The sequence below is a fragment of the Procambarus clarkii genome, chromosome 35 (assembly GCF_040958095.1).
Source record: "Procambarus clarkii isolate CNS0578487 chromosome 35, FALCON_Pclarkii_2.0, whole genome shotgun sequence".
Taxonomy (NCBI): domain Eukaryota; kingdom Metazoa; phylum Arthropoda; class Malacostraca; order Decapoda; family Cambaridae; genus Procambarus; species Procambarus clarkii.
In genome coordinates, this window is record NC_091184.1 from 25,328,061 (window position 1) to 25,343,037 (window position 14,977).

General features: G+C 39.6%; 1 protein-coding gene across 2 annotated transcripts in view; it reads left to right on the forward strand.

The window, feature by feature from the left end:
• Positions 1-14,977, forward strand: part of LOC138371392 (uncharacterized) — a 238,065-nt gene that overhangs the window by 149,436 nt on the left and 73,652 nt on the right. Inside the window, exon 1 of one of the 2 annotated variants that reach the window (XM_069336177.1) lies at positions 1,233-1,476. The exons of the other annotated variant lie outside the window; for it this stretch is intronic. The gene's annotated coding sequence lies outside the window, so the exon portion shown is untranslated. Of the gene's footprint in view, positions 1-1,232; positions 1,477-14,977 lie in introns of those variants that run through there. 2 annotated transcript variants of the gene reach the window in all.

The following is a 14,977-nucleotide window of genomic DNA, read 5'->3' on the forward strand; positions in this document are numbered from 1 at the left end:
GGAAGGTCATTCCACATTCTGGGCCCCTTGATTTGTAGAGCATTTCTAGTTTGATTAAGTCGTACTCTAGGAATATCAAAACTGTATTTATTTCTGGTGTGATGCTCATGGGTTCTGATACAACCTTCTATGAAGCTTTTGAGATCAGGATTGGCATTATAGTTTAGCGTTTTATATATGTATAATACACATGAGAGAATGTGCAGTGACTTAATGTCTAACATATTCAGAGATTTAAGTAGGGGTACCGAGTGATGTCTGGGGCCAGAATTGGATATTGTCCTAATAGCAGCTTTGTGTTGAGTAATTAGAGGACGTAAGTGATTTTGGGTAGTAGAGCCCCAAGCACAAATACCATAGTTGAGATATGGATAGATAAGGGAGTAATAGAGAGTCACCAGGGCAGGGCGTGGTACATAATATCTGATCTTAGAAAGAATGCCCACAGTTTTTGAAACTTTTTTTGATATGTTTAGAATGTGTCCCTGGAAATTAAGCTTGTGGTCAATGAGAATGCCAAGGAATTTGCCATCTAATTTGTTACAAATTTGGGTATTGTTTATTTTGAGATTTATTTGATTAGAGGATTTATTGCCAAACAGAATATAAAAGGTTTTGTCAATGTTAAGGGTGAGTTTGTTGGCAGTTAGCCACAGATGGACTTTATTTAGCTCAGTATTTACTGTGGCATTTAGAGCAAGGGGATCAGGACTGGAGTAAATGAAGGTTGTGTCGTCAGCAAATAGAATTGGTTTGAGGTGTTGGGAGGCATTTGGAAGGTCATTAATGTAGATGAGAAAGAGGAGAGGGAAGCAGAGAGAAACACTTAAAATACTAAACAATTTGGACGATGTCGATCCGGATACTTTCTTCAAAAGGGCAGATGTAACACGAACGAGGAGCGACGGGTTCAAGCTCAACAAGCCACAATGTAGGACAGAAAACAGGAGATGCTTTTTCACCCATATGGTGGTAAACCCGTGGAACAGCCTACCCGCCAAAGAGTGGATAAGGTAAACGCCAAAACTCTACTGGGTTTTAAAATACAGATAGAAAAGATCGTCCAGGCAAATGGGTAGGACCTTTGACAAGCCGCCAACTTCCTGTCCTCGTTGAGGCCACCAATATTAGTGACTCTCAGGTTAATTAAAGGTCGGCAAAGATCAGTAACCAAAGAAAATGGGAAGAGCACCGTGGCGGGTAAGCGAGCGAGCGAGTGACGTCATCACAACAAAGGTAGCTATAGACATCTCCACGACTCGTGAAGTTCGCCTGTCTTAAAGACCTGTGTCCACAATACCCGCCAAATTGTCCCTCCCACAGTACTCTCAGGACACTTATGGCAGTGTAAGTGTGTGGTGAGGCCACACCACTGAAGACATTGAGGATATACCACGAGGGAGAGACAAAACTGTTGAAGGAAGGAGTCACTGGCTCCGCCTGACCACCTTGTTCCTCGCACTCTCATCATCCTTCGTAAGTACTTGAGTGCATTACCTGCTTGATACCTGCTTGATGGGGTTCTGGGAGTTCTTCTACTTCCCAAGCCCGGCCCGAGGCTAGGCTCGACTTGTGAGAGTTTGGTCCACCAGGCTGTTGCTTGGAGCGGCCCGCAGGGCCACATACCCACCACAGCCTGGCTGATCCGGAACTTCTCTTAGAAAACAGTCCAGTTTTCTCTTGAAGATGTCCACGGTTGTTCCGGCAATATTTCTTATAGTCACTGGGAGAACGTTGAACAACCGTGGACCTCTGATGTTTATACAGCGAAGAGTTAGGGGTGACATGATAGAGGTTTACAAGTGGATGAATGGACACAACAAAGGGGATATTAATAGGGTATTAAAAGTATCAGCACAAGACAGAACACGAAACAATGGGTATAAATTGGATAAATTTAAATTTCGGAAAGACTTGGGTAAATACTGGTTCGGTAACAGGGTTGTTGATTGTTGATTTGTGGAACCAATTACTGCATAACATGGTGGAGGTGGGGTCCCTCGATTGTTTCAAGCGCGGGTTGGACATGTAAATGAGTGGGATTGGGTGGTTATAGATAGGAGCTGCCTCGTATGGGCCAATAGGCCTTCTGCAGTTGCCTTTGCTCTTATGTTCTTATGTTCTCTGATTGTGCCTATGGCACCTCTGCTCTTCACTGGTTCAATCCTGCATTTTCTTCCATATCATTCACTCCGGTACATTGTTATTTTACTGTGTAGATTTGGGACCTGGCCCTCCAGTATTTTCCATGTGTATATTATTTGGTATCTCTCTCGTCTCCTTTCTAGAGAGTACATTCGGAGAGCTTTGAGACGATCCCAATAATTTAGGTGTTTTATCTCAACGATGCGTGCCGTATATGTTCTCTGTATTCCCTCTATTTCAGCAATCTCTCCTGCTCTGAAGGGGGGAAGTGAGTACTGAGCTTTCTGCTCCACCATTGTCTTACACCCCCCAACATACAATTGTTAATAATAAAAATAATAAAAATTTATTTAGGAAAAGTACATACATAGTTGCAGAGTTACAGTACAAACATTCTGTTTGATTTAAAGATAGAGGTAGTACATACAATACCTAAAGCCACTAGTACGCATAGCGTTTCGGGTAAGGTGAGGTGGGGAAAAAAAACACTTAGACTAAAACTTAATAGTAATTAAGCTTAAAGTATAATTGCATTGAAAGGAAAAAATAAAATTAATAAAAGATGAAAAAAGGGGGGGAACATGGTAGAAAATAGCCAATATACAAGTTGGTCAACAAACAGCAATTTTTTTTCTTCAACAATAATGTTGGGGTATGGAAATAGGACTTTGGAATTGTTGGAGGTGTAGATGTAGGCCATTAGAATTGTTGGGGTAAATTATATTCCAATGGCATTGTTGGGGTGTGGACATTGGCCTATTGAATAATGATAACTTTTATAATAATAATAATAATAATGAGAAATTCCACTGGGACTGTGTAGTGTTGCAAACCCATGACCAAGGCATTGCCAGCTGCATACTCTACTACTGTACCACCACTGACTTTCTTACAATCGGATTTCTACTGATATCACAGGAAGTCTGTGATATCCTGATATCACAGTCCTGAAGCCAGTCCAAGTTTTATGTAAGACCCCCAAGCACTCAGGTGAAGGATAAAGTACTGTAGTTCAACATTGTATGCACAACTTCAGATACACAGAAAATCACACTAAGGTGATATACATCAATGAACAATCCACTGAGGCTGTGAGGTGATGCAAACATTGCAGGTTTGCATCATCTCACAGCCCGAGGGAATTTTCTCATTGATGTATATCACTTTAGTGTGATTTTCTGTGTAAATAATAATAATAATATTATTATTTATTCAAAAGATTGTGTGTACAAAGAACATAAGAATATTGTTCAATTGAAGGGACAGAAGTTACACATACTAATGAAGCCACTATTATGCAAAGCATTTCGGGCAAAATTAATAATAATATAGAAATTTTTTAATTAAAGTTGTGACGGGATAAAACACTTAATACTATTAGAGAAGTAAGCTAACAAAATGAGAATGTTCAAGGAAAATAAAAAATTAGTACGAAGAAGGTGATACTTCAGGATGACAAGCATAGACTATTACATTATGGAGTCAGTAGTTCTAGCAACAGTACAGTAGTTTATTTACATTAATTATAGAATGGAAATACAAGGTGTAATTTAGAAAAGCAAGTGAACTATTCCTCATAACATTTTCTTTGAACATATCAGAACATAGAGTAACATACTATAATTTAAGGTTAATTTGGCCAACAGTTTCAAATAACCAAGATCATAAAGAACACGAGTAAACACTTTATCAAAGAAATGCATGAAATTAGATGACATTAAATGTAGACAGTAAATGTAGAAATTAAATGTGTGTACTCGCTTGAATGAACTATATGGGGCATAGCCGATTCATTCCAGTGTGGAATTCATTCCATCCGTTCGGCCCCAGCAACCCCCTTCCCCCCCCCCCCCCCCAAAAAAAAATACAATCACATTAATGCATATGCCAGTCCACATTTGCCTTATGAAAAATTTAAATAACAAAGAATTTGTATTGCAATGAAATAAATTTATATTGCATGTTACAGTACTGTACTTACCTTACCAGTTGAGTTTTGTAGTGCAAACTTTGTTAGCCTCAATATCCTGAGAGTGCCACACATATGAATATAAATTGTTTAAAGAACAGTAACTTTTCTAACAAATGTACATTATACACTACAGTCTGTACATAAAGTACAGACCACTAGAATCACACTACTGCAGTACACTTATATCATATAAACTACACTTTGTACATTTAATGTCATTAGAACTGTGCTGTACAGCTCAAGTGGTACTCCCAGGTAAGTTATGGCTAGTGCTGGGTGCTGGTCTAGTGGCCTGGGCATCCTCAGAAGGTGAGTCCTTGCTAGTGCTGGGTGCTGGTCTAGTGGCCTGGGCATCCTCAGAAGGTGAGTCCTTGCTAGTGCTGGGTGCTGGTCCAGTTGCCTGGGCATCCTCAGAAGGTGAGTCCTTGCTAGTGCTGGGTGCTGGTCCAGTTGCCTGGGCATCCTCAGAAGGTGAGTCCTTGCTAGTGCTGGTGCTGGTCCAGTTGCCTGAGCATCCTCAGAAGGTGAGTCCTTGCTAGTGCTGGGTGCTGGTCCAGTTGCCTGAGCATCCTCAGAAGGTGTGTCCTTGCTAGTGCTGGGTGCTGGTCCAGTTGCCTGGGCATCCTCAGAAGGTGAGTCCTTGCTAGTGCTGGTGCTGGTCCAGTTGCCTGAGCATCCTCAGAAGGTGAGTCCTTGCTAGTGCTGGGTGCTGGTTCAGTTGCCTGAGCATCCTCAGAAGGTGTGTCCTTGCTAGTGCTGGGTGCTGGTCCAGTTGCCTGGGCATCCTCAGAAGGTGAGTCCTTGCTAGTGCTGGGTGCTGGTCCTGTAGGCCTACTGTGAAACCGTACCAAAAACTTTTGAATCTTAGTTTGATTCTTTGTTGTGAGCTTCATTATAATATTTTTCTTGTCCTTTAGGTGCAGGTAATAATCTGTCAGCTCTTCATTATCAGTTACAGCAACCAAATCAAGCAGATCATTAACCTTTTGCAATGATGCAGCATATGGAATAGATAACACACTATCATCTTCCTCTTCCACATCCTCATCATTATTACCAGTAACAGACTAGATAATCTCATTATCAGTTAATTCACCATAACCTGGATCATCAGCATCATTATTTAACCACTCATTCACATCAGAAAGTTGCAAATCTTCCTCACATGCATCTCTGAATGTCTCAAAAATCGCATTATCAAAGCCCTCAAAATCATAGTAAGCTTTGTCTTCATTCTAACCAGGTACCGGACTCAGAATTTTATTCAATGCATTCTTTAATGTGGTGACCTTTAACTCGCTCCATTCTTTGGCCTAGTTGTAAATTGCATCTTTAATTGAATATTTCTTGAAGTTTTCTAATGTTCTACTAGCCTTTGTATGAACAAATCCACAAGGGCTGTGACGAGGATTCGAACTTGCGTCCGAGAGCATACTTTGTATCCTTATTAGTCAGTGTGTTGCTCGGGCTCCAAATATGGATACCCCCTGTGTGCAGGAAATAAATTCTTGGCAAAATTTTTTTTCTCTTCTAATGTTAAAATAAAGTCTCTGATCATGGGAAACTAAAAAATAAATATTGTATGTACAGTAATTACCTAAGTGTAGTTACAGGATGAGAGCTACGCTCGTGGTGTCCCGTCTTCCCAGCACTCTTTGTCATATAACGCTTTGAAACTACTGACGGTCTTGGCCTCCACCACCTTCTCCCCTAACTTGTTCCAACCGTCTACCAATCTGTTTGCAAAAGTGAATTTTCTTATATTTCTTCGGCATCTGTGTTTAGCTAGTTTATATCTATGACCTCTTGTTCTTAAAGTTCCAGGTCTCAGGAAATCTTCCCTATCGATTTTATCAATTCCTGTTACTATTTTGTATGTAGTGATCATATCACCTCTTTTTCTTCTGTCTTCTAGTTTTGGCATATTTAATGCCTCTAAACTTTCCTCGTAGCTCTTGCCCTTCAGTTCTGGGAGCCACTTAGTAGCATGTCTTTGCACCTTTTCCAGTTTGTTGATGTGCTCCTTAAGATATGGGCACCACACAACTGCTGCATATTCTAGCTTTGGCCTAACAAAAGTTGTGAACAATTTCTTTAGTATATCGCCATCCATGTATTTAAAAGCAATTCTGAAGTTAGAAAGCGGGGCATAGGCCCCTCGCACAATATTTTTTATGTGATCCTCAGGTGATAGTTTTCTATCTAGAACCACCCCTAGATCTCTTTCTTTATCAGAATTCTTTAAAGATTTCTCACATAATATATAGGTTGTGTGGGGTCTATGTTCTCCTATTCCACATTCCATAACATGGCATTTATTAACATTAAATTCCATTTACCAAGTAGCGCTCCATGTACTTATTTTGTCCAGGTCTTCTTGAAGGGCATGACAATCATCTAAGTTTCTTATCATTCCTATTATCTTAACATGTTCATATAAATCTGTATACCAACTGGTAGATCATTTATGTAGATAATAAACATCACTGGTGCAAGAACTGAACCCTGTGGTACTCCACTTGTGACATTTCTCCAGTCCGATACATTGCCTCTGATCATAGCCCTCATTTTTCTATCAGTCAGAAAATTTTTCATCCATGTTAGAAGCGTACCTGTCACTCCTCCAATATTTTCCAGTTTCCAGAACAACCTCTTATGTGGAACTCTGTCGAAAGCCTTTTTTAGGTCCAGATAGATGCAGTCAACCCAACCATCTCTTTCCTGTAATATCTCTGTTGCTCGATCATAGAAACTGAGTAAATTCGATACACAGGATCTTCCAGATCGAAAACCATACTGTCCATCTGATATTATATCATTTCTCTCCAGGTGTTCTACCCATTTAGATTTAATTATTTTTTCCAATATTTTGACTATTACACTTGTCAATGATACCGGTCTATAATTAAGAGGGTCTTCCCTGCTTCCACATTTGTAGATTGGAACTATGTTAGCCTTTTTCCACACATCAGCTACAACTCCTGTAAACAGGGATGCCTGAAAAATCAGTTGAAGAGGAATGCTGAGCTCAGGTGCACATTCTCATAGAACCCATGGTGAAACTCCATCTGGACCAACTGCTTTGTACTTATTTAGCTCCTTGAGCATTTTTTCCACTTCGTCTCTAGACACCTCTATGTGCTCTATGTTGTTCTGTGGAATTCTTATTGTATCTGGTTCCCTGAAGATTTCATTTTGTACAAACACACTTTGGAACTTTTTGTTTAATGTTTCACACATTTCCTTTTCATTTTTCGTGAATCTATTTCCCATTTTCAACCTCTGAATATTATCCTTTACCTGCAATTTGTTGTTTATGAATTTATAGAATAGACCTGGTTCTGTTTTACATTTGTCTGCAATCCCTTTTTCAAAATTTCTTTCTGCCTCTCTCCTCACTGCCGTGTAGTTGTTTCTTGCATCTTTGTATCGCTGGTATGTTTGGGGGTTCAGCCTCTTCCTGTATTGATTCCATTTTTGTCTTTTGGTCTCTGGCCCTCTCACACTTTCTGTTGAACCAATCCTGTTTCCTAGTTCTGCTTCTCTGTTTTGGTATAAATTTTTTTGTGCCTTTATCATATATTTCACAAAACCTGACATACATCTCATTCACTTCCTTGCCTAGAAACAAGTCTGTCCAATTATACTCACTAAAAATTTTTCTAATGTTGCCATAATGTCCTCTCCTGAAGTCAGGTTTTTCATTTGCATCGACCGTCATATTTTCTTCCAGATTATAACGCATTGCATACTTTATTCCCAAAAAGACATGGTCACTTTTACCCAAGGGAGGAAGGTACTGAATGTCAAATATTTCTTCCTCCTTCCTGGTAAATATTAAATCTAGCATGGAGGGAACGTCCCCTTCCCTCATCCTCGTAGCTTGTTTAACTGACATACTTTAGCCGTGATGGAGTTGGGAAGTTGAGTAAATTTTGGGCACTGGGCGATGGAGCGCTCAGGGTTCATCGCTATGCTCAAAATTATGGGGCTTATATATGTGACATATATATATATATATATATATATATATATATATATATATATTGTGACGGTAACGCGTTGGTGTTCGGCTGTTCAAAAGCTAGGGGTATGGCCTCGTCACATATAGAAACAAAAAATAGAAAATCTGGAACTTCGTCTGTGGTAAGGTAATGGGAAGACACACAAAACACAAGTAAATTTAACAATGAGATTTTAATTACGTTAGAAAAGCAAAACATGAATAAAATGGACATACAAATTCGTATAATAAAATCAATCAATCAAAATAATAAGAATAATCAAATGACAAAATGAAAAGTTATGTTAAGACAAGTGAGTAATAACAAGTGTATAACAAACAATGTAAATATTGGTGCAGGAATATTGGCTTTAAGCTATCACCTCTCTTAGTACACGTAAGCCACAGCTTAGTCTACCAACGAAGATGTGTTAACTTGTTGAAAGCACTGGATATTCTGAGGTCTGGCGGTCGTGTGGCCCCAGACATCAGGTAGTGTGGTGGGTGGAGGGCAGGTACAACTGGACCCGCAGCCAATCAGCGATGAGCTGGCGACAGACAGGTAGTTTGGTGATTCGATGTGGAGCAGGTGTTCCTGGCTGCATACGTTTTGTGCTCTGGCAAACCTTGGAGTTGTATGTGTTGGATATTTCTTCCATATTAGTTTTATATAGATGTATATAGCGACGTATTTTGGAGGGAAGAGCAGGCTCAATCTCTTGAAGGAGATTATCGTCACAATATATATATATATTTATTTATTTATTTATTTATATATAAGAAGGTACATTGGGTTTGTGAGAATACATAGCATGGTATTTACAATCTTGTAAAGCCGCTAATACGCACAGCGTTTCAGGCAGGTCCTTAATCTAACAGATAATTTTAAGTAGGTAAATTCTAGCAGAATTAGTAAAATGATAACAGATACATTGCAAGAAAAAAATGAGATGAGAGAAATTAGTAGGTATATTAAAGCACATTGGTATATTAAAGCTCTGATTGATTGCATTGACAGCTTGATTGGTAATTTAAACAAAGATTAATAGGCACGATACAGCAAATTGATAGCGCATATAAGAAGACAGCAATGATCACAATGGTAAAGTTGTTTGGATTGGGTACATCAAGATTGGGTAGCACTAGATACAGTGCAATTTTAAAGCAACAAGCTAGAAAACTATGAAGATGAAATTAGGTACTTTTTAGTTTTGTTTTTGAATGACGCCAAAGTTGAACAGCTTTTCAATTCATTAGGGAGTGAGTTCCATAGACTAGGTCCCTTTATTTGTATAGAGTGTTTACTCTGATTAAGTTTGACTGGGGATATCACAGAGATATTTATTTCTGGTGTGGTGATAATGGGTCCTATTACATCTGTCCAGGGAGAGTTTCAGTGCAGGATTTGCATTTAAGAACAGGGTTTTGTAAATGTAGTTGACACAAGAGAATGTGTGGAGTGAGATTATATTTAGCATGTTTAGGGAGTTAAACAAGGGGGCTGAGTGTTGTCTGAAAGCAGAATTGGTTATTATTCTGATAGCAGATTTTTGCTGGGTGGTGATGGACTTGAGGTGGTTTGCAGTGGTAGAACCCCATGCACAGATACCATAATTAAGATAGGGATAGATAAGTGCATAATATAGTGAGATGAGAGCAGAGTTAGGTACATAATATCTGATTTTGGAGAGTATACCAACTGTTTTAGAGATTTTCTTAGTTATGTGTTGTATGTGGGTGCTGAAGATGAGTCTCTTGTCTAGGAATAGGCCATGAAACTTTCCATCATTTTTATTGCTAATGTTAACATTGTCTATCTGAAGCTGAATTGCATTTGTTGATTTGCTACCAAATAAGATGTAGTAGGTCTTTTCTATGTTAAGTGATAGTTTGTTGATTGACGTCCATAAGTGAACTTTTTTTAGTTCATTATTAACAACATTATTTAGTGTATGTAGGTTGGGGGTTAGAATAGATGAGGGTAGTATCATCAGCAAACAATATAGGTTTCAGAATGTTAGAGACATTAGGCAGATCATTGATTTATATAAGAAATAGGAGGTCCCAAGATGCTGCCCTGTGGCACTCCAATGGTTATTGGTAGAGTGGGAGAGGTTATATCATTGATGGCTACACATTGGTGTCTATCACTATGATAGGATTGGATATAGTCCAGGGCATGGCCTCGGATTCCATTGTAACACCATAAAGGTGTTTTGTTTTGTTGTATTTAATATATATATATATATATATATATATATATATATATATATATATATATATATATATATATATATATATATATATATATATATATAGTTCATGAGTCACAGACAAGGATTTGAAAGGCGCCATTCAGTCGGCCTGAAACTCACACCTCCAAGCGTTAATGACCTCAAGTTGACCTGAGGTCAGCTCAAGCAAATTTCACCTTGCTTCTGCTAATCTGATAATTGTAGCCTGATAGCCTTCAAACAAGCCGCCAGTTCTAGGTGTGGCTTGTTAGAGTGCCTGGGGCTATCTACTTGTGGGCGGAGTTAGCTACTAGGTTTCCCAATATATACTCGGAGAGCTGTAGATTCGGGAGGATAAGCAATAGGAGAACAGTCAGCAGAGCAGATCAGAGGACAGCATAGCCAGGGAGGCTGTCAGCCGGACGGGGCGGGACTGTTCCTGTCAACTACAGTCCCCCCTTTCCTCTCTATCCAGCTATTGGCAGACACTTGGTGAGTTGAACATGGAAGGTGACTTAGTCGTGTTTACTAGTGTTGTGTGACTAGCAGGGACAGACAGTGGTAATGGTCTCAAATTCTTGGGTAGTGGCTCACTTTGTAATTTAATAGTGAACCTTCAGTTTGTTTGCTTGAATTATGATATCTATCCTTTTAAATATACTTGATGAATTTATTGAGAAATTCACTTACTTTTAATCTGATTTTAATTGTTCCTAGATTTGGGATTTTTGGATACAATATGCAAACTAAAGTGTAGAGTACTCTTGAGACTATGGGATTAAAGAATCTTGCCTGGAACATGATTCTCGTTGACATATGCTAATAACATCTTTTGATACAGACAAGTTCCATTCCTTGTCATGTATGTACTGTCTAGAATGGATGGTGGCAGCACTACTACTTCTACTGTCTACTTTTGTACTTCTACCCACCTACCCTTCTAGCTCTACCTCCACTCATCTCCGTACTCTCTCTCTTCTCCCTCCACCCCTCTCCAAACTCGCCCTTTCAACTGACAACCCTCCTCGCTCCTCCCACCTCCCTACCTCTCTTACCCCAAACCCTCACTCATTACTTCATTATCCATTTCTTCCCTTTTGGTTCTCGTATACGTTTGTGGCAGTGAAATGGTTCTGGAGTTTCTCTAGAGTTTGCGGGTAGCTGATCAAGTTACAGCGCCTTGTAGTTGTAGCACCTAGGTAATCAAATACCTGGGTTACAAGGTGTTGAACAAGAGAGGTTGCAGTAGGAACTCTGGGGGGAACTCTAGAATAGTTGACTAACTGGGGAGCGAACTAATGGACTAAAGAGAGCTATTTCCCCCACCCCCTGTTACACCTTAACCCTCAAACCGCTAGGGGCCCAAATGGAATTCACACCCACAGGCGCAACAAAAAAAAAAAATCCAAAAAATTCTATCGTCTTATAGAAGTGTTCATTTTTGTTCCCTGATCACGGAAATAATAACAAAAAAATCGTAGATGGCATATTTTAGCCGCAATAGGGTAGGGAAGTGTGGCAAAAAACGGGCGTTGGCAGAGCCTTCGCCAGACGAGGTCTACTCCGCTCGAGCTGTCAGACGGCAATTGCCACAAATATATTATTACCTAATTATTTCAATGTCTCTGATTTTTTCTTAGTTTTTTTGCAGTAATATTATTCCATACAGTGAATTGTGGTATATTTATATTATAAAATGTGTGAACCATCGCTGTACTCAAAATTATGGTGTGCATATTAGTGATTCAATTATTATGTTCATAAAACAATAAACAAATAGTTTTGCTGTTGTTACACTATATACACAGGTTATATATAAGTATTTGCATGTTTTGTACACCATAACGAACTACTAAGTTGGTCTTGTGAGTCAAAAAGCAACGAGGAGTGATCGCCAAACACTAGCGAGCCACTCACTGCCACTCCCTCCCTCAACACCACCTCACTCACCCTCATTCACCTCCCACAATACTCTTTCTGTATTTATTCACTATACACATACGTTATATATACGTATTTACATATTTTGTTCACCATAACTGTACATCTAAGCTTGTATTGTGAGTAAAGGCAGAAAGACGTAGCTACTCACACAGTCAGCTGATCGGCGGCCGCCCTCAAGGCCAGACGCACTAATATTTGTCCTCCAACAATATTGTTTGTGGTGTTATTACGCCATATACACACATTATATATAAGTATCTACCTTTTTTATTCACCATACCTGAACAAATAAGCTGGTATGGTGCCCAAAGATCATAGTGGCCATCAGTAAACAACATGCCAAGTCGTGCAGACGACGCTCCTCTCTCACCAAAATGGCGGCTCCCAACCTACTCCTCTCGCTGTTATCTCTCACTATACACACGTTATATATAAGTATCTACATTTGTGTTCACCATAGCAAACCACTAAGCTGGTATGGTGAGTGCAGTCAATAAATGGTGGCCACACACAGTCAGAAAACGACACCACAACCCTCTCTCCCACAGCCTTACTCCTCCCTCCATGGAGCATAGCGCTAAATATCACCACAATCCTGCTATTATCAGAATCCTGGTCAGTTTTATCACAGTCAGGGGGCTTCAGTAATACTATCACTGCTAAATAATAGCAGTATCATTTATATTATGGTATTTGTAGGCGATGCTGTGGTCACAAGCTGAACAGCGGTGCTGTGAGCTCATGCTGCGTGCGCCAGCCTTGGTGGCTTGCTCAATACTGACGCTGTAACACCCAAGAATGTTGGCCTGGATTTTTTTTCTAGGTGGCATCTGGCAACTATCGGTCGTGGCTGTACTATAGCTGCCCCTATCCCAGGCGGGGCGTTTAAATTATAGCGCTAGACACGAAATCCTATATAAATGATGTGCGCGGTTTCGGTTTTGTCACTGATATCATTTATATATGATATGCGCGGTTTGAGGGTTAATGATGGAGTTTACGTAAGAGGTAGTTGTGATTAACAGTATCAAAGGCCTTTCTCAGGTCAATGAAGAGTCCAATCGGAAACTCATTTTTGTCAAGGGCTGAGTAAATTATATCAAGGAGACTAATAATTGCATCGTTGGTACTCTTTTGGGAGCAGAAGCCAAACTTACAGGGGCTGAGTATGTCAAATTTTACGAGGTGGGAGTAGAGCTGTTTGTAGAAAATTTTTTCAAATATTTTTGATAGTGTGGGTAGGTTTGATATTGGTCTATAATTGTTTATGTCTGCCGGATTGCTTCCTTTATGAACTGGTTTTACTCTTGCTTTTTTAAGGATATCAGGGAAGGTATGACACTCTAGGGATTTGTTGAACAGCAGAGCTATGGGTGGCGCAATGGCATGGGAGGCGCTCTTGTATACAGTGGATGGGATTTCACTGATGTTCCCAGCTTTGGTTTTTAGTGAGTGTATGATGGACACAACATCTGTCGGGCTGACTGGTGAAAGGAGAAGAGAGTTTGGATAGCTGCCTGAGAGATATGTATTGATATGTGTCTGAGTCTGTGGGATTTTACTGGCAAGGTTAGCACCAACCGATGAAAAGAAGCTATTAAATTCACTTGCCATTTTTAAATCAGTTGACACTGTGTAGCTATCCTTAGAGAGTATTATCTGGTTGTGGGAGTGTCGTTTTGTTCCTAAGATATTAGAGATGGTTTTCCATGTGTTTTTCATGTTGCCTTTTGCTTCTTTGAATCTATTCTCATAATATGAAAGTTTAGCTTTTCTTATGATACAGGTAAGCACTGATGAGTACCTTTTAACTACTTCCTTTGTAACTAGGCCAATCTTAGATTTCTTTTCATATTCAAGTTTTTTGTTGATTGATTTGAGTATGCCACTTGTGAGCCACGGATTGTTTATTCTTTTGTCAGTTACTTGTTTGATAAGGAGGGGACAGTGAGTATTTAAGAAGCTTAGAGTTTTGGAGAGAAAGAGGTTAGTTAATGAGTTTATATCCTGTGTATTCTTGAATTCAGATTCCCAGTTAATATTGTGAAGTGCATTTGAGAGATTGCCTAAAGCTGATTCACTGTGTAGCCTGAATGAGAGTTTGCTTCTGGTGGTGTTATGTCCATGTTTGCTATGAGGAAGGTACGATAGTGGTCAGTTGTTCAGTCATAGATTATACAAGATGTAAGGTGTATATTATATTCTACGATCAAACAGTGATTTTACTGTTATTACACTATATACACACATTGTATATAACATATACATTGTATATGTATTTAGTCTCCGTGGTGTAGTGGTAAGACACTCGCCTGGCATTCCGCGAGCGCTATGTCATGGGTTCGTATCCTGGCCGGGGAGGATTTACTGGGCGCAATTCCTTAACTGTAGCCTCTGTTTAACGCAACAGTAAAATGTGTACTTGGATGAAAAAACTATTTTTCGCGGCAGGGGATCGTATTCCAGGGACCTGCCCGAAATGCTACGCGTACTAGTGGCTGTACAAGAATGTAACAACTCTTGTATATATCTCAAAAAAAAAAAAAACATCTACATATGTGTTCACCATAACGAACCACTAAGTTCGTATGGTGAGCCCAAAAAACAAGATTGAGCTGCCACACCCAGCCAGCCCTCCTTCACTTCTCCAACACCTTACTCGCCAACATTCCTCCTCCC